This window comes from Myxine glutinosa, chromosome 5 (genome assembly GCF_964187855.1).
Source record: "Myxine glutinosa chromosome 5, kmMyxGlut1.1, whole genome shotgun sequence".
Taxonomy (NCBI): domain Eukaryota; kingdom Metazoa; phylum Chordata; class Myxini; order Myxiniformes; family Myxinidae; genus Myxine; species Myxine glutinosa.
In genome coordinates this window covers 64,009,974-64,030,726 of record NC_136265.1, presented here as the reverse complement: position 1 = coordinate 64,030,726, position 20,753 = coordinate 64,009,974, and the positions used below count along the sequence as shown (strand labels likewise).

Sequence of the window (20,753 nt, the reverse complement as noted above, 5' to 3'; positions counted from 1 at the left end):
GTCGAGGCTCATGGAAGAACTTGGACACAGAACAGATCAGCACACAACATAACAATGGGAACATCAGGAGAACTCAGAAAGGGGAACCTGAACAGCAGAGAAGAGGGGGAAAGGGGGAACATGAACAGCAGAGAAGAGGGGGAAAGGGGGAACATGAACAGCAGAGAAGAGGGGGAAAGGGGGAACATGAACAGCAGAGAAGAGGGGGAAAGGGGGAACATGAACAGCAGAGAAGAGGGGGAAAGGGGGAACATGAACAGCAGAGAAGAGGGGGAAAGGGGGAACATGAACAGCAGAGAAGAGGGGGAAAGGGGGAACATGAACAGCAGAGAAGAGGGGGAAAGAGGGAACATGAACAGCAGAGAAGAGGGGGAAAGGGGGAACATGAACAGCAGAGAAGAGGGGGGAAAGGTGGAACATGAACAGCAGAGAAGAGGGGGAAAGGGGGAACATGAACAGCAGAGAAGAGGGGGAAAGGGGGAACATGAACAGCAGAGAAGAGGGGGAAAGGAAGAACATGAACAGCAGAGAAGAGGGGTAAAGGGGAACACGAACAGCAGAGAAGAGGGGGAAAGGGGGTACATGAACAGCAGAGAAGAGTGGTAAAGTGGGAACATGAACAGCAGAGAAGAGGGGGAAAGGGGGAACATGAACAGCAGAGAAGAGGGGGGAAGGAGAAACATGAACAGCAGAGAAGAGAGGTAAAGGGGGAACGTGAACAGCAGAGAAGAGGGGGAAAGGGGGAACATGAACAGCAGAGAAGAGGGGTAAAGGGGGAACACGAACAGCAGAGAAGAGGGGTACGGGGGAACATGAACAGCAGAGAAGAGGGGGAAAGGAGGAACATGAACAGCAGAGAAGAGGGGTAAAGGGGGAACGTGAACAGCAGAGAAGAGGAGCAAGGGGGAACATGAACAGTAGAGAAGAGGGGTAAGGGGAGAACACGAAGAGCAGAGAAGAGGGGTAAGTGGGGGCATGAACAGCAGAGAAGAGGCATCAGGGGGAACACAAACAGCAGAGAAGAGGGGGGAAGGGGGAACATGAACAGCAGAGAAGAGGGGTAAGGGGGAACATGAACAGAGAAGAGGGGGAAAGGGGGAACATGAACAGTAGAGAAGAGTGGTAAGGGGGAACATGAACAGCAAAGAAGAGGGGTAAGGGGGGAACACGAAGAGCAGAGAAGAGGGGTGAGGGGAAACATGAACAGCAGAGAAGAGGGGAAAGGGGGATCATGAACAGCAGAGAAGAGGGGGAAAGGGGGAACATGAACAGCAGAGAAGAGGGGTAAGGGGGAACATGAGCAGCAGAGAAGAGGGGGAAAGGGGGAACATGAACAGCAGAGAAGAGGGGGAAAGGGAGAACGTGAACAGCAGAGAAGAGTGGGAAAGGAGGAACATGAACAGCAGAGAAGAGGGAGAAAGGAGGAACATGAACAGCAGAGAAGAGGGGTAAAGGGGGAACATGAACAGCAGAGAAGAGGGGTAAGGGGGAACATGAAGAGCAGAGAAGAGGGGTAAGGGGAGAACACAAAGAGCAGAGAAGAGGGGTAATGGGAAACACCAACAGCAGAGAAGAGGGGTAAGGGGAGAACATGAACAGCAGAGAAGAGGGGGTAAGGGGGAACATGAACAGCAGAGAAGAGGGGGTAAGGGGGAACATGAACAGTTAAGAAGAGGGAGGAAAGGGGAACACGAACAGCAGAGAATAGGGGGAAAGGGGATAACGGTCACTCTCCCACTGACGTCAAGTTTGGCGATCTCTATATTTTGCACAAACTAACAACTGTCCTTACTCCTCCTGCTCTCTCACCTTACCAATTTCCATACAGGTTGTGCACCTGCATTAATTCACCTCCATGTTCTCTCGATTGTGGAATCGTCTCTGTGTGTCCACTGCATCGTCCTCATTTCAGCCTTTCAGAAGTGATACTGATCACTACCTCATGTACTCACCCACACACACCCACAATCTCTTCCACACATGCTCATTCTTTCCCATTATTTTCCTCTCTGGGCCACTGTTGATTGTTCTCATGTTGGTCTGCATTTCCTCCTTGTCCCACAAACCCTTTGGTCGTTTGTGAACGTGGTGCCCTCAGTGCCATATATATATATATATATATATATATATATATATATATATATATATATATATATATATATATATATATATATATATATATATATATATACAGACTTGGCATTTAATATGGAATTTTTTTTTTCTTGACTTGGGTTTACTTTCTTAACTCGGCATATCAATCTGGTGAGTTTCTTTTACACTTTGGTGATTTATTTGTGAAAAGAACCATGTCACTGATTGTCTGTCGCAGCAAGAAGTCAACAACAGGATTATATCACAGGTGGCGTGGCAAAATATACGGACAGGTGCATTTGACGATTGGCTTCACAGTCGGGTATACAAGGGTTGTTGCGTTCTGTATTAGTGGAAAACAACTGCTGCACGTCTCCAAAAGTTATTGCCGCTTCCTCTGGAGATGGTCCGTCAACTCGACAATGCTGTTTGTCATGGAGTGGTAGCTTTACGAAATTACGGCATGAAAGAGCGTGCTATTGCTCGGCAGTATGGCATCACTCAAGGTCAGGTGTCAAAGATCCTGAAACGAAATGCTCAGAGGGGTGTCCCTACTCTAATACCGAGGCCAGGACGTCCCCGCAGAACCACAAGGAGGGATGATCGCGAGCTGCACCAGTTAGTCCGCAATGGCCGTACCAATTCAGCTAATCGGCTTAGGGCTGAGTGGCAGCAACTGACAAATGTGCCTGTATCCAGAAGGCGAGTCAACCAACGACTGGTTCAAGCAGGCTATCATGCCAGGCGTCCCCTGAGAAAGCCACACCTGACCAGACAACACAGCCAGCGCCGATTGCAGTGGGCCAGAGAGCACCGTCAATGGCAGCCAGGACACTCGAATCATGTGATCTTCAGTGACGAGTCTAGATTTCTGGTCTATCGTCAACATGGCCACGTCCAAGTGTGCAGACAAGTGCATGAAGCCTACAACGAAGATTGTATAGTGCCAAGAGTCCAAGCTGGAGGTGGTGGAGTGGCCGTTTGGGCAGCTTTTCATGCAGGGGGCAAAACTGACCTGGTTGTTCTGAATGGAAACCTGAACCAGTTCAAGTACAGGGCCATTCTGGAAGAAACATTGCTTCGATTTGCTCGTGCAGCCTTTCGAGGAAACTTTGTCTTCCAAGATGACAATGCACGGCCTCATCGTGCTCGCATGATCCAACACTTTCTTGCTGACCGTGGTGTAAAGCATATGGAGTGGCCTGCCATGTCCCCAGATATGAATCAGATAGAGAACTTGTGGGCAGAATTAACGCGTCAAATCGACCACTTGGACCAGCAGCCGACCTCTGTGCGTGAATTGCAGCAGGCTATTGTCACTGCATGGCAAGCGATTCCTGTCCAAACCTTGGCAAATCTCGTGAACAGCATGCCTCAACATGTACGTGCTCTCCTGAATGCTCGTGGGGGTTTCACGAAGTACTGAACTGTAATTTTACTGTCCGTAATCCCTGTCGTAATTTAACTTTTGTTTTTGTTAAAAAACAATTTGGCTAATGTGCAAAATAAAGAGATACTTCTGGAAAACGTACAGAAGTTTAACACAGTACTGTCCATGAATTGAGTTCGATATCAGTTTTCATCACTTTCAAGGATCAATTTATTTGTTTCGAAATATCAAATGTGGTTTTTGTTTCTTTTAAAGGTCACATTAACAAAATCTAGAATAATTTCAACATAATTCCAATGAACTTTTGGTTCTAAGACATCTTGAAAAGTAAGTTCACCCCCACAAAACAAAAATTCCATATTAAATGCCAAGTCTTTATATATATATATATATATATATATATATATATATATATATATATATATATATATATATATATATATACAGTGGAACCTTGACTTACGAGTGCCCCAACTTACGAGTTTTTCGAGATACGAGCCGTCGCTCCGGCAGTTTATTGCTTTGAGATGCGAGCCGAGATCCGAGTTACGAGCTTTCGCCACCCGGTCACGTGGTTATCTTGCCGTTCAAGTACAGTACGTATCTCTGTCGTATAGCGCTGCGTTTTTGTTTTCGCATTTTGGTTATTTCGAGTTTACGCCGCCAGGTAGGTTCTGGTCACGTGGTTATCTTGCCGTTCAAGTACAGTACGTATCTCTGTCGTATAGCGCTGCGTTTTTGTTTTCGCATTTTGGTTATTTCGGAAAATTTCATGTTCATGTCGAACATTTCATGTTCATGTTCATGTTTTCATGTTCATGCCATGCCAGGCCACAACTTGTTCAGAGTGCCGGCGATAGCTCGCCTTCTCTTTGTGGAAAACACGGTGAGATCCTTAACATCCAACAACTAATGGGACGCAAACGGGGCGCCCAGTTTAGCGGTACACACATTGATGAATCACCCTGCCTGTGATTCACCCATGACAGGTTATAGCTGGGTCGGGATTCAAACCCAGGCTGGACAGTTTAGACTTTAGAGTCAAGTGTGCGTACCTCCAGTCCAGGCCATCCTGCCAACTTGTATGCTGCATACAGGTGAAATATAAAGCGCGAGATATTTTTATATATACTGTATATTTTTTTAAAAATTGGTGTGGTTTTTGGCGGGCTGGAACGGATTAATAGCATTTCAATGCATTTCAATGGGGAAATTTGATTTGAGATACGAGCAATTTGAGTTACGAGCTCGGTCACGGAACGAATTAAACTCGTAAGTCAAGGTTCCACTGTATATATATATATATATATATATATATATATATATATATATATATATATATATATATATATATATATATATATATATATATATATATGAACCTGGTGCCATATATTATATATATATATATATATATATATATATATATGAACCTGGTGCCATATATTATATATATATATATATATATATGAACCTGGTGCCATATATTATATATATATATATATATATATATATATGAACCTGGTGCCATATATTATATATATATATATATATATATATATATATATATATATATATATATATATATATATATATATCTATATATATATGAACCTGGTGCCATATATTATATATATATATATATATATATATATATATATATATATATATATATATATATATATATATATATATATATATATATGAACCTGGTGCCATATATTATATATATATATATATATACAGTGGTACCTCGGCTTACGAGTGCCCCAACGTACGAGTTTTTCGGGATACGAGCCGTCGCTCGGGCGGTTTGTTGCTTTGGGATACGAGCCGAGATCCGATGTACGAGCTCAAAAAATTTATTTTTTTGAATTTTCCGGTTGTGGCTTCCGGTTCCGGTCACGTGGTTATCTTGCCGTGAAAGCATCTCTGCTTGGATATAAAACACGCAATCGTCGAAATACATGAGCGAGGAATCTCCTTGCTCCAGCCGGTGACGTCATCGGCGGGGATCCCCGCCTCCAGAGTGGCTGGTCACGTGACCGCCAAAGCGTGTCGCGCGTGCGGGTATAATGAGCTACACCTGTGGATCACGTGACCACGGAAGCACGCCTCGCTTGAGAAGCATGGCTTTCGGTTTGCGTTTTGCTTTATAAGGCGCGATAAATGGGCTTTTGAGTGTTAGCGGTTCATGGCGTTGACGGTTCATGGCGGTTCATGGCGGTTGACGGTTCATGACGGTTCATGACGGTTCATGGCGTTGACGGTCAAAAACCCATTACATCAATTTTACCAGGCACTGTACAGTAAGTACAGTGGACACCAAATGCACGGTGGAAGGCTAGAAGTAGAAGATCGTCCAAGACAAGTGAGAATAAGCCATACTTTGGAGGAGATGACGTCATTCGCTGGTCCGATAACCAAAGATGTGGTATAAAAAACCAGGTGAGCTAACAATGCAGCAATGAAGGAATTCGGCCAAGGCACCGGCACACAACGACCTACCTACATCGAAAGACTCAATGCCAATGGTGACAGAAGCCAAGACGGCCGGCTTAAACACCGCCGAAAGACCACGGTGTACCAACTTACGATGCAGAACATCTTGCACTTAATATGATGACAACAGGTGCCATCCTCTGACGTACCATTACAGGTACAGGTACAGTACACGTGAGCACAGAGCAAAAGTTCACTGAAACCGAGATTAAGAAAAAAGAAAAAACACCTCGTGGTCCGTGCTCGATATCCGAGTTTCAATCTTTTCAAACACATGATGCTCTCGGTCACGGTATCTCCTGCGAGCTGCTTCTCCTTCAACCACACAAACAACAACTTCTCCATATCTTCATGGATAGAGGTCCGGAGCTTTGAAATAATCGTAACGCCCTTGGCTGGCGTTATAGCCTTTATGGACTCCTTCTGCTTCAAAATCGTACATATCGTAGAAGGAGTACGATCGTACTGCCTCGCCAAGTCGACAACACGCACACCTCACCTGGCATGCTCTTCTCCTCTGCTTAATAAAACCAGTTTATTTCTTTACATTCTCTTGTATTATGTACAGTATATACGAGGTCGTGCTTGTTTATACATTATTTGTTATTTATAAAGTACATTTTTGTTATTTAAAAGCACCTAACAAAAAAAATTGGTGTTTTTTTTTTGAGGCTGGAACGGATTAATAGCATTTCAATGCATTTGAATGGGAAAATTTGCTTTGACTTACGAGCGATTTGGCTTACGAGCTCCGTCACGGAACGGATTAAACTCGTAAGCCGAGGTACCACTGTATATATATATATATATATATATATATATATATATATATATATATATATATATATATATATATATATATATATGTGTGTGTATGTATATTGTTGCGGATCTCAAACGTCGGCCTTTCCCCTTACCAAAGGGGGATTAATCCCCTTGTGTTTTATCTAGCCGACGCGATCCGGGGCTGTTGTGTTCCTTCCGGTCAGCGCTGAATAGGGTGGTCGGCCGAATTAGTCCTATTACCTAATTACCAGCGCCTCCCGGGAAGCAAGGAAATAACCCCACCCGAACCACGGTTTTAGTGGACACGCCGAGCGATAGCGAGCCTCGATTCGGGCCGTTAACAGGAACTAACCCGATTTGAGCGGTTCCTAATCGTGCCACGTTTACCCAATGGAGAAATCACTAAAACGGTCGAATCAAGAGGAAAAAAGGAAGAACAATTGATTTATTAATTATTTACACAGGAAGAAGAAGTACAGAATACACAGGGCAGCCTTAATAACAGTCTTAACTTATCCCAGGACAAACGGACACACACACACACTCACATGGGGATGTAGATGGTTAGGGTTGATGGTCCAAGGAAGATGTGCACAGCTCGTTCTCTGGGTCCCCGACTCGCCGTGAAGAAGATGGTAGGACGAAAAGGGCTGAGGAAACGGCGGCGTTCCTCGCGTGTCGTTGACGCGGAGTGGACAATTATATGGGGGGGATCGGTAAGCTGGGCTGGCGGTTACTGTGCGGCTCACGGCCACGTACGTAATAGAAATACCAGTGCTTTATATGCGCTTCCAGCAAGCCCAAAGCCAAATCCTCAACCAGTTCTTGCAATCAAAGTTCCCCCAGCGAGTCCTTCCACCAATGCCAAACGTGACAATCCTCATGCAAAGCGCAAATACTCTCAAGTCCTGGACAGTCCTCTGTAGTGCGCATAAGTCCTCTTTCGCACAGTCCTGTGTCAGGGCTTTGCGTTCGCCGTTATATAGCGCCGCCCAGCGAACCCTCTCGAATCTGCCAGCCACGTTCTCACCACGCCCCTTAAGCCATGCCCACTGAGCCCTGGTTGGTTGTAGGGGTCTTACCGGCTACGCCCTTGACGTCTGCTTGACGTGGCCACACCCCCCGACCTCGTGCTCCTCCCCTTTTCCAGGCCTAACCTCGTGGCATTGGGCTGGTTTCAGCATCCTTATGTGAGGGGCAATAGGGCGCAGACTGGATGGAGCGCAATGGGGAATGGGGCGCAGACTCGGATGGTGCGCAACGAGATCGATTGGAGGGTGGGCTACAAAATGAGCGGGGCCTACTCTTATTTATTTATTTTACACAACGCAGTATCACGATTGGAAATGTCCTTATCTCACATGTACTATGAAATAACTAACGTTCTAAGGTGACCTACGTGTTGCATGTGGACTAACTATGGGGGCAAACCTTTAACCTTTATTAATCATATATGTACATTTCTCAGAACCGCAACAGTGCACCCCTCCTTCGCCAGGCTCGTCCCCGAACCAAACCCACACACCAGTGAGCCCGACCGGTTCTGATGCAAGGGACAGGACTACATTTTAGCAATTAGTGTGACACTTAGGTGTAGTTTCCCTCTACATTTACTCTAACACCCTGTGTGCGACAGTTTTAAACACTAGGTATGTCCCACCTACTGCGTTGTGTACTAACTATCAGACTCACACCCACAGCTAACCGAATTGCGGAAAGAATTCGCAAACTAAACATAAAGCCGGTGGGGAGCATGTTATTTACAAGACTAATCTAATTATTTACAATTCTACAACCCAGGACCTGTTCTTTTGTTGGAAAGAAAAGTTGTAGGGAGGAGAAACAACAATGCACTGCACCAATACACCATAACAAGAATGCACCAATATACACAAAAATGCACAGTTATCAAAAATGCACCATAATCACAATAACCAATGATGTCTTGTCCTGCTGGGCTGCTGGGCTGCTGCGTCTTCCTGCTTTGTCTTCGGTGTGCCATCATAAAAACTTCGTCTTCTTTCCTGACACAACAAAGGAATCAATAAAAAGGCACAAACCGTGTCCGTTTTCATTTCGGCCAGCAGGGCCAACTTCGGTGGTCCGACTGCATGGCATCGAGGCAACTTAAAAACAGTGGTCCGCAGGGCACAAGGTAACGTTTGCAGCGATTGTCTGCCCCAGCAAAGGTGCCAGGCCACAGAACGTGTGGTCCATAGGTGTACTGGTGCAGGCAACAGGTAGCAGGATGCAGCACAAGGGTAGCCACGTGCCGCAGCACAGCTCAGGGTTCCTGCACACTCCCCTCAACAAAAATATGGGTCCATGGGTGGGGAGGAAAGACAAAGCAGCGAGTTTAGCGGGGACAAGGGCGCAAAGGTACACACACAATACAAGGCAATGCAACATGAGGAGCACGGGAGAGCGAGCGGAGAAAGCTCGTCCCTAGCCGTTCGTAACCCCCCATGTCAGCCTACACGACCCTTGCCCTTCCTCGTATTTACACTTTACAATTTCGTCACTACGTCTTGTCTTTTCTATCCCCCCTCTATGCCAAATTCGTCATCCAATCCCTCCCAAGAAGGAAGAGATGGAATATCACAATGTCACACTCCGTCGAGATGCGTCTTGATCTTCCAAACATTTGCAAACCTGGTGTGGAGTCCTGTCACCGTTGGTAAGTGGATGTGGATGGTGCGAAGAGATTCTCAACCTAACTATCCTCTAATAACATGAACAAAGTTACACGACCCGGGGTCTTGCCCTGCCAACTCAATTGGCCTCTTTACACTATAAAACCACCGTTTAGAGGCCATTTTTCCCCGCAAAGCGGGGGTTGGCCTTTTCGGGGACCGTGGTTGTTGTTGTTTTTTGGTTCCCTTTTTGAAGCAATGTTTTACGGCCGGATGCCCTTCCTGCCGCCAACCCTGTTTGTCACCTTTTTACGATAAACAGGGAATTACCAGTGTACTGGTACTCAATTTGCCGACCTCGGAAGGATGACAGGCTGAGTCAACCCCCCTGGCGTTAATTCAGCGATCGACCGGGATTCAAACCCAGGATCCTTGGATCCTAAGCTGGCACCCTAGCCGCTAGCCCAACACCAGGGCCAGCCCAACACCAAACTCTTTACACTATGTGGTTCTAAAAACCAATTCCCATTGACCCTCCCTGTGGTGCCCTATGGATTTGGGTCTCACTCCCCATTTCTTCAATACTGTGCCTTCGCACAATTTTGGGGCTGGGTCGTGTGGCTCTTCCAGCAGGTATACCTACCTGCGCACCTCCACCACTGAAGTCACCACCCGAGCTTACCATGCTCCTTCCAACTACCCTAAATCAGGGAAGGCCCCTTCTGGCTCTCTCACCCCTCTGATGCCCTCTCTGGCATTGGGCTACCCGGGTCCTCCCTTAGGATCCTCAGGCCCCACTGAACTCTACTCTGAACTCTACCTGGCTCCCAGAGCCTACCTGCGGCCTCACCTGGCCGACAGGCTACCAGTGGCGGAGTGCCCATTTAACCATACTCACCAATTAAGCCCACACGCCCAGCCATTTCCACAGACTCATGCACCCCTCCAAGCACTTCATTGCTAGTACCTGCACCACAGGTGTCAATATCCAAACAATTTACCGATACCCTCTACCTAACTTTAAACTACCCTCCCCGGGTATCTGTGAAGGGGTCCATCTCTCCCCCATTCACTCCTTCGCACCATGCACTCCACACCACTCGTTCTACACTACTCACCCCTCACCATTTATTCCATACACCTGCACACCACGCAAGCACTTCTTCCCACACACTCCATTCATCCACAATACACCACCTCTGGTGATCCCAACCATTGCCTCATTTGCTCAAGAATCAACAATGCTCAGATTCTCATTCAATTCCTCATTTCCTCAACCATACCACAAACACACCATCATCTAACTGACTACTACCCTCTAAAACTTGTGCTTTCCCGTCATCCCTTCCACGAAGCACATCCCTTGTCATTATCAACCCTCTAATCTGACTACGTCTCCTCTACCTGTACAAATGTCTCTACTTAAATCTCATGTCTCCTATGCTCAGCTAATTCCCTAACAATTATCCGAGCCCACCCTGGCTAGTTTTCACTGCCAACCCCATAAATGTAGAGCTCCTTTTCCCCCTATATGAGGAATGGTAAAACGACCATCCCTCCACACCGGCCACTACTCCCAACACTATGACCCCTCAGTCCTCTCGCACTATGAGCCCCCGTCATTGGAGGTAGACCGCCGGGGGAGGGCTATGCATGTCACCTGGAGGAAGGCATGGAGAGAGTCCATGCCTTCGCACACCGCCAGCTTCAGCTGGCGGGTGCCAAGATGAAGCACAGGTACGACCACCGGAGCCAGGGGAGTCAGTACGCTCCGGGGATGAAGATCTGGTTCTTCAATCCCCAGAGGCGGAAGGGTAGGTGCCCCAAACTCACCTCACCCTGGCAAGGCCCGGGGGTCGTCCTCGTGAAAATTTGTGACGTGGTCATTAAAATCAAAATGGGGCCACGAGCCCTCCCTCGGATCGTCCATGCCGACCGGGTGAGACCCTACACCGGCGAGCAGGCGCCCTCATGGATCGCCTCGGCTTTAGAGGCCGAGGCAGGACCCAGTATTAGTGGACTCTGGCACGGGACCGCATAGCAGGTCCGCGGGAGCCCGCAACTCCTGCCCATACATCAGCAACGCTGGACTGCATGCGGTGGCTCCGTGCTGGCTAGTTCGGTAGGCCATTGACAAATATGGGAGATGTTCGTCCCAGTCATCCTGACGGGTGGTGGTGAACAATGCCAATTGTTGAACCAAGGTTCGGTTGAACCTTTCCACCATCCCGTCAGATTGTGGTCTTAAGGGCGTTGTTCTTGTCTTCCTAATTGACAGGAGCCTGCACACATCTTTTCGTAATTGGCTCTCAAAATTTCGACCCTGATCGGTGTGCAGCTCCTCCGGAATCCCATGCCTACATGCAAATCCTTCCACGAAGGCCTGTGCCACCACCCCGGCTTCTTGGTTGGGGAGGGCATAGGCCTCCGGCCACTTGGTGAAATAGTCCATTACAACGAGGATGTACTTGTTACCTTGGCGGGTGCGGGGTAGTGGTCCTAGAATATCCATAGCCACCTGCTCAAGGGGGGCCCCCACCTGGTGTAATTGAAGGGGGGCCCTCATCCTCCGTGCTGGTCTTTTTTTTAGCAGTACAGGCGTCGCATCTCCGACACCAGTCCTGTATGTCGCGCCCCATATTCACCCAATAAAACCTCCGGCGGACCCGAGATGTTGTCTTTGTCCTGCCCAAATGGCCGCCGGGGCGGGTACCATGCACCTGTTGTAATATTGTGTTCTTAAATTTATCTGGGACCAGCCAGGAAGTTCTCTCAGAGGGAATCTCTTCCCATTTGCGAAATAAGATGTTACTTTTCAATTCTCACTGTCTCCACTTTACCATCTCGCAAATGGGATCGGGCCAATTCCTACCATTTCCTCGGGATTCCCTCCAGGGACGGCTCGGCTGGAAGTTCTCACCCCTCACTGCCGCGACTTCATTAACTGGGGTGCAGCCGGCTATCTTCGTGACCCTTCCTATAGTGCGTGGTTCTGTACTAATATTGATTACTCGGACGGCCACCACCGGCCCATCCATTTTTACAAGGGTGCGGCCCACGACTAAACCCGTAATGGACTGTGCTGCCACCGGTTCGACTCGGCCACAGGACTCCTGCCATGCTGGGCGAGCTAGCCATTGGGCCGGCACGATGGCCTCGGCCCTTGGGGGAATGGTCACGGTCTCAGAAGCCTCCAGCTCCGTCCTCTCAGCCGTGCTCACCCGACCCAATGGCAGCTCTTCTACTCCCACTTGCAGGGTCCCCCGGCACAAATCGATTTTACAACCGCTGGCAGTCAACAGATCCAACCCGATTAGGCATGGGTCGCACACCTGCGCCACCCAAACTTCTACTTCCCTCATTACTGACCCCAACTTGAGGGTTACAAAACCACGCCCTTTGATGGGGGCCGTTACCCCGGCAGCCAGCTGCAAACTATGATTTTCCAGACGCTGGATTTTATCCCAGCCGTCTGCACTCGAATCAAGGATCACAGGGCTGATGATCGTGGCGCTAGCTCCTGTGTCCACCACAGCGTTCTACCCCTTCGCCAGCAATTTTGCACCGAATCGTCAAACTACCTGCTCCAATTTGGCCACAATAGATGACCTGTCGCGTCAATGAGGGCTCTTCACCATCCCCTACTACCGAACACGGCCCTGTATACTCGGCACTTATTAGTTTCCCGGGCCCTGGCGGGGGGGGGGGGGGGGGGGGGGGTTGTCTGGAGTGGAGTTGATGGTCCCGGCTGCCGGGGTCCATCCCGGCGCGGAGCTAGACACTCCCACGCACGCTGACCCAGCCGGCTGCAGTTAAAGCACCTCACCTGGTAAGGTGCTTGCCTACAGAATTCCAAATTGCCCCCCTGAAGGTCCTAATTGGGGCATTTGTCCGTGGCCTGCCATGTGCCACCTCCGGAGCCGCCTGCCATGGTCCAGATCCCGCCAGGCCCTGGTCCACCAGCCTTCGGATCATGCTTTCCAGGTCAGGGCCCCTTTCGGGGGCAGACCCCCTCAGGCGGCCGCCACCAGCCACGGGCCCTACCTGTCGCACCGCCACTACGTGGCACTCGCTTCCCCGGGCCAGGGGCCTCGCTGCTTCCCAACGGGCCACAGCGTCGGCCGCCTGGCTCAAAGGTCCGCGGGCGCCACATGGCAAGCTGTTGCTGAAGCTCGGGGTCTGGAAAGGCCTGGATGAAATGGTCCAGCGCCAGGCTTTCCTGGGAGTTTACTGCCATGTTTGCGTGTGCAATTCCCACTGCGCGGCGAATGTCGTAGACAAGCTCCCCGATGGTCTCCTGGGGCTTCCGTTTTCGCACCGCGAGCTGAGCTTTAACAAGCTCGCTCTGCTGTTCAATGCCGAAACGATTAATTAGGGCCGCACGGAGGTCTGGCAGGGTGATAGCACCCGGTGGCAAGGCCGTCAGAACCTCCGCCGCCGCACCGCGCAGTGCCCCCACAAGGTGTACTCCACCTTCGTCTGGGTTCCAACCGTTCCCCCTACACACGTGATCGAATTGCACCAGGTACGCCCTCAAATCACTCTTGCCGTCATGCGGCGCGAGTGGAACCTTATGGCCGCCCGAAGGCCGGACCCCGTGCGTCGCTCCCTGCGGGGTTAATGCGGTGCCGAACCGTTCGGGCCCCCACAGTACTCTACTCCCCGGGGGCTTGCGTGCGTCCCCCATCCCTCTAAATACTGCCCCTGTCGGTGTCGATGCTTGGGTTGCTTCGACGCAACCCGCTACCCTCTCCATACTCGCACACCCTGTCTCACCAACACCTCTCGCACTCCCCATAGTCAGACATCCCTGCGCACTCGGGTGGTCCAAAAATGCAAAAAAAATCACTTTTTTATCTGGATTTTGATGCTCAATTGGATTAGTGTTAGAAATGGTCTAAATCATTCACCCAAAAAATATTTTGCATCTGAGTCATCTATAAACTCATACACACATCACACATACATCACACTAACTCCAAGATGCTATGCTTTTTATGTCATTATATGCGTACACATCAACATAGGTCTAGAACTTGAAATGCCATGTCCTATCCAATTGTTCGTATATCTTTTATCAAGATATTTATGGAAATGGTTCAGATGAGATAATTTACTTGATGCCTGTGCCACATTTTAGTAACATTATGTGAAATCTGTAATAAATACATTTGTGTCACATGATTTGAACTTTTGTCCATATTTGCCGAAAATAGCCAAATTTGGTGAAAAACGCCATATTTCAATTGAAGTGTGTATGAGTTTCTAGATGGAATTGAGCGAAAATATTTGGTGGGTGAATGTTTGAGACCATTTCTAACAATAATCCAGTAGAGCATCAAAATCGGAGAGATCGATGTTTTTTGGACCACCCTACTGCGCACACTCTCTCTCCACGCGCTCCGGACCAGTCGCACACCTCACCATTGGCCTCTCACGAACGCCCGGGTCTATACCAACTCCCAAGCTCGTTGAACCTCCCCTCATACCATACACATTTCCGACATTATCGCCACTCACCTCGGCGCGTCTTCCTCTTCGCTCCTCCCCCGCCACCTGCAAACTCTTTATTTGGTTAGCAAGCACGTCATCACGCTGTGAACACAGACCTTGTACATAGTCCATCACCTCCTCCTTGATTTCATTTTTAGTCTCCCTCCGTCTCTTTTTTATTTCACTCACCCCTTCTTCTACCTCTTCTAACTTTTGTTTCACCTCCTCTATTTCCCAATGTGCCCCCACAATTTCTTCTTCTAAGGCCACCTTGGTCGTCTCTATACGAGTCCTGATTTCTCGTTCCCTAGTCCCCAACGTCTCTACCATGTCATCCAACCTCTTTGTCAGCCCCTCATGTACCATCTGGCACTCTTTCTTCGTCGCTATTATTTCCCTTTTTATTTCTTTTCGTGCTGAATTCAGTCCCCCTATCACGTCCGTGTTCTTACCCACCTGCTCCTTTAACTCTTTCTGTCCCACCGTCAGCTTCTCTACTTCCCGCGTCAACTCCTCTATACCCCCATGTAACCTAGCCGTACTCTTCCTCACCTCTTTCTCCACGCGCTCCTCGCACTGCTTTACCTCGTCGCGTACCAATGCGACCTCTTCGCTCAACCCGCGCCTTATGTCCTCCCCCATTTCTTCTATTTCCCTCCTAGATGCCACCCTCATTTGTTCCAATTCGTTATTTTAGGCATCCATTTTGCTTTCCAGCCCGTTTTTTACCTCCTCTAATTGATCCCCCATTTGTTTTATTCCCCGGGCGGATTTGTCCCCCATTTCCCTCAATTGGCCCCCCATTTCTTTCAATTGGTTAGCCATTTGCCCACTCATTTTGTTTTCCAATTTATTTAACCCGTCCTTCATTTCTTTCATTTGATTCTCCCCCTGGGCATCCATTCCGTTAGCCAATCGATTCCCCATTTTGTTCATTTCCCTGGTGGATTTCTCGTTCATCTTTTCCATATACCCCATCATTTGCGCCAAAAGAAGGCCCACATCTATTGGCGCTGCGGGCTCGGCTGCCGTGGCCATGTGCGAGGCACCGCCATTTTCTTCTCCTGCTACCTGCCCCTCATCAATGTCCTCCATTGCCAACTGTCCCAATTCTTCCCGGGGGTCCTGGGTTGACTCTAATTCCTCTTCCATCTCCTCCTCTACCCACACCGGCATCCGACCATCTTGGTTATCCATGGCACGATTTTAAATTTGGGTTTTAAGAATAAATTTCGGCCGCTCGTAGTTTTGAGTGCGTTAAGCGCACTTCGGGTCAAATCCCACTCCCCTGACACCAATTGTTGCGGATCTCCTGGTCGGCCTTCTCCCCTTTACCAAGGGGGGGTTAGTCCCCTTGTCTTTGACAAGCCGAGGCTATGACGTTCCTTCCGGACGGCGTTAAATAAGGTTGTAGGCCGAATTCCTATTACCTAAGTACCAACGCCGCATAGGAAGCAAGGAAATAAGCCCCGCCCGAACCACGGTCATAGGTGGAAACGCCGAGCGGTAGCGAACCGTGACCCGAGCCGTTATCAAGGGCAAGATCCCGATCCGAGCGGTACCTAATCGTGCCACTCTTACCCAATGGAGGAAATCACTGATACAGTCGACTCAGGAAAGACAAGGAATAACAGTTGGTTTATTACACTATGTACAGTACCAAGAAGAAGAATACACAGTGCAGCCTTATACAGTCTTATACTTATCCCAGGACAACGGGCCCTTTCACACTCAGACACACTCACACGGGGTTGCAGACGAACGGGGCGATGGTCCAGGGATGGCGTCCAGGCAGTTCGCTCCGGATCCCGACTCGCACCGCGAAGAAGATGGTCAGGGCGGCAGAAGCTCCCCGCGGGTCGTTGGCGCAGATCGGACAATTACGGGGCGAACGGTAAGCTGGGCTTGGCGGTTACGCTGGCGTGGCTGCGTACGTAATAGATGAACAGGCGCTATATGCGTTCCCAATACAAGTTCATAGGCGCTCCCAATACAAGTTCACAGGCGCTCCCAATACAAGTTCATATGCACTCCCAATACAAGTTCATAGGCGCTCCCAATACAAGTTCAATAGCAAGGTGCAATTCCTTCCAGACCTTTACACACTGCTCTCCCGCCGAAGTCATCCTCAAGTCCTCTTCACAAAGCCAGCCTTCCCCAGCGAGTCCTTTTACAAAGCGCCTCTCCCGCAGAAGTCCTGATAAGGGCAGTCCTTCGCTTCAGTCCTGTTCTCAAGGGCTTTGTGCGTGGGCTTTTATAGGCACGCCCTAACCACGCCCTGTCACGCCATGTCACCCGAGCCCTGATTGGCTGGTGGCCCTTACCGTTGCTGTCTCCGCCGCTCCACCCTCGATGCCGCCACACCCCTACCCCGTGATCCTCCCTCTCTCAGGTCTACCTCGTGTCATTTGACTCGGGAGCATCCTAATGCGAGGTGCAATAGCCAAAATGGGGCACGGGATGGATTCTGCTCAACGAGGTAGATTTGGAGGGTGGAGGAAAAATGAAAGGGGGCCAATCTTATTTCTTTTACACAATGACCAGATGGCATCAGCCCTCGGGTCCTAAAATCCTGCTCTGCCGCTCTATCTACCCTCTCTCTGTTCTTTTCACCCTCTCTTTTGCTCAAGGTCATCTGCCAGCATCTTGGAAATCAGCAAACATTACCGCTTTACACAAAAAAGGTGCAAAAACAGATCCTTGCAACTACAGACCAATCAGCCTGCTCCCAATTATCAGCAAAGTCGTGGAATCCATCATTGCTTCAGATATCAAATCCTTCCTCTTCTCCAATGGCTTGATCTCTGATCATCAATTTGGATTCAGACCAGGTCATTCTACTCTGGACATGTTGCTTCTGCTGTCTCAACAATGGATGGAAGTCCTCAATGCCAAACAGGAAATCAGAGCTGTCTCACTTGACATATCACGTGCCTTCGATACGGTCTGGCACCCAGCTCTGCTCACCAAACTCACCTCCTATGGTATTCAGGGAAATCTCCACTCATGGCTTGCGGATTTCCTCTCTGGTCGTAGGCAACGTGTGGCCCTGAATGGATTTCTCTCATCTTCCCTTCCTGTTCTGGCTGGAGTTCCCCAAGGCAGTGTTCTGGGCCCTGTGCTATTTCTGGTCTTCATCAATGACCTCTCCGACTCTCTGGAAAATCCTCTCTATCTCTTTGCTGATGACTCCACTATCTGCCGCTCCATTCCTCATCCCTCAGATCGGCAGTCTGCAGCCTCCTCACTCTCTGCAGACCTGGACAAAATCACAGACTGGTCAAACATGTCTTTCAATCCTGACAAATCTCACACTCTTACAATGTCTCTCCGAAAGGACCGACTGGACAACCCTCCCATCTACTTTCTCAGCAATCCTCTCCAAGAAGTTCTGTCGCTCAAGCTTTTGGGTCTCGCTATCTGCCATGATCTTTCTTGGGAAAACCACATTTGCAAGCTGGCCTCCAAAGCCAGTCGCCGACTGGGCATCCTCCGTCATGTGAAGTCCTTCCTTGGCACACCTGAGCTCCTCACCACATACAAGGCTTTCATCCGCAGCTCAATGGAATACTGTTCCCCCCTCTGGGCTGGTGCTCCTGCCTCACACCTTGCTCGGCTTCACGCTGTTGAGGCCAAAGCTTTCAGAATCATTGGAATCTCCTGCGATGTAGTCAACTCCGAGGGCCTTTCACTCACTCACCGCAGGCAGGTTTGTGGTCTTTGTCTTCTACCGACTCCTCTCCGGCCTTGCTCCCCCAGCTCTCTCTGTGCTCTGTCCCCCCAATATTCCTTCAGGTCGCACAAGATCTGCCTGCAACCCTCTTATGGTTAAACTACCAAAGTCTAGGCTCTCTGCTCACCTTCACTCTTTCATTCCTCTTTTCTCCCGCCTCTGGAACAAACTCCCCCACTCCCTTCAATCCCACTCCTCCCTCCAGGTCTTTAAAACAGCTGTTCACCACCATCTCTTATCTTCCCCCATCGAAAGCCTTGATCTTTTCTACCCCCGGTAATTCACACCAGAGTCCTTGCAGTGTTCATATGTTTTATTCCTCTCCCACCTCCCCCCAAGTCCTCCCGATGTCCCTGCTCTCAAAGGTTGTGTTTGTGTCCTTCCCCCTCTCTCCCCATCTTGTCTGCCGCTCCCCTTGTTTTTTGTGTTTTGTGTGTCGGTTTGTCTTTTTTGTGTGATTAATGTTAGCTCTTTCACGAGCCTCGATCTTGTATACAAAAAAAGCAAAAAAAGCAAAAAAAATGCAGATGTGACTCGGGAAATGGCCTTATACTCACATAGTCTATGACATAACTAATATCCTAATCGGCCTACGTGTTGCTTGTGGACTAACTATGGGGGCAAATCTTTAACCTTTAATGATGGTATATGTACACTCTCAAAACCGCAACAATGTTATTTTTTTTGCATTTTAATTTATTTTATTTATTTCTTTATTCTTCAATACTAATTGAAATATAGTGCATTTTGTAGTTAAGGCAGAATAACATATTTTTTTGTGTTGGATCTAAGCCTGGTGTTGGCTTCGTGGTTCGGGTGCTGGCTTGGGATCCTAGGATCCTGGGTTCGAATCACGGTTGATCACTGAATTAATGCCAGGGGTGTTGACTCAGCCTGTTATCCTTCCGAGGTCGGCAAATTGAGTACCAGTTCCCTGGTAATTCCCTGTGTGTGGCGACTAACAGGGTTGTTGGCAGGAAGGGCATCTGGCTGTAAAACATTGCTTCAAAAACAGGCCACGGTGCCCAAAAAAGGCCAACCCCCGCTCTGTGGGGGAAATATGGCCTCTGAAGGCGGTTCTTCTTTTTTGTTTTGTGTTGGATCTATAACCCTTTTATTTCAAAATGTATTTTTTTTGCATTCATTTTATCTATTTCCTGAAATAACATGAGATCACATTGTTTGCAGGTCTGGTTCATCCAGTGAATTTTCAAAGTGACTTCCGTCAGAGTTTCCAGGATGCTTTAACCAATGAGTGTGTAAAGCAGGGACCGTATGATTCTCTCATGGAGCTGAATAATCCTCCAATGATGCATGAAGGTAAGCAGATCCAGCACAGAACACACAGCACAGCTCCACTTGCTTTGCTTGATTAAGGATGAAATGCTTAAATTGAACATCATGTCGGAGGAATGATCTGTTTAAACAGTGGGCCGCTTGTGCTACGTGATCCACTTAAGCTTGTGTTTCCTCGATGACTCTGACTAACGTCACTTAAGGGCCAGGAGCTTTGGCTACTCCTGAAGATCACCGAGCTTACCAAATGTACACTGCGCTCAATTAGCTGATCTTTACAATTTTCATAACCACGAGCATCGCTCCGATCCGAGGCCGAACTAGGCGGTACAACACATGGGAAGTAAAAGATGGGAAGCCGTCTCTTATAATCATAATGGGTTTCTTAAAAGAGATTACGGGGATAAGGGTAGACGAGATGCTATGATAACTACAGAGTTCATAGAAAACAATATCCTGCACAGTGTTCAAGTGGATACTTCAATTTTAATAGAATAATGATTTTAAATATCGTGAAAAACATCAGTAAAAATCCAAACAAAGAGAGTGGCGATCGATTCTGCCTCTCTGAAGGTCCAACTCCAACCACAACTTGCCAGCCAAACAGTCTGTTCTGATTCCTCTGAAGCCCTCCTTTCTTTTCCCCATTAATGTAACACTTGTTTATGTAACAAGGACGTCTGTTGCATTCAAAATACCCAGCGCATTTTACCTAACTTTTAGAATAAACGTAGCGGAACATACCCAACACATTAATAACTAGAACGGCGCTCAGTAGAGAGCAAATCTCCGCCCTGTTGGCCATAATCATTCAACGGTGAAGAAT

At 48.5% G+C, this 20,753-nt stretch overlaps 1 long non-coding RNA gene across 1 annotated transcript in view; it reads left to right on the top strand.

The window, feature by feature from the left end:
* LOC144892287 (uncharacterized) overlaps positions 1-20,753 on the top strand; it is a 906,753-nt gene that overhangs the window by 199,949 nt on the left and 686,051 nt on the right. The window lies entirely within an intron of this gene.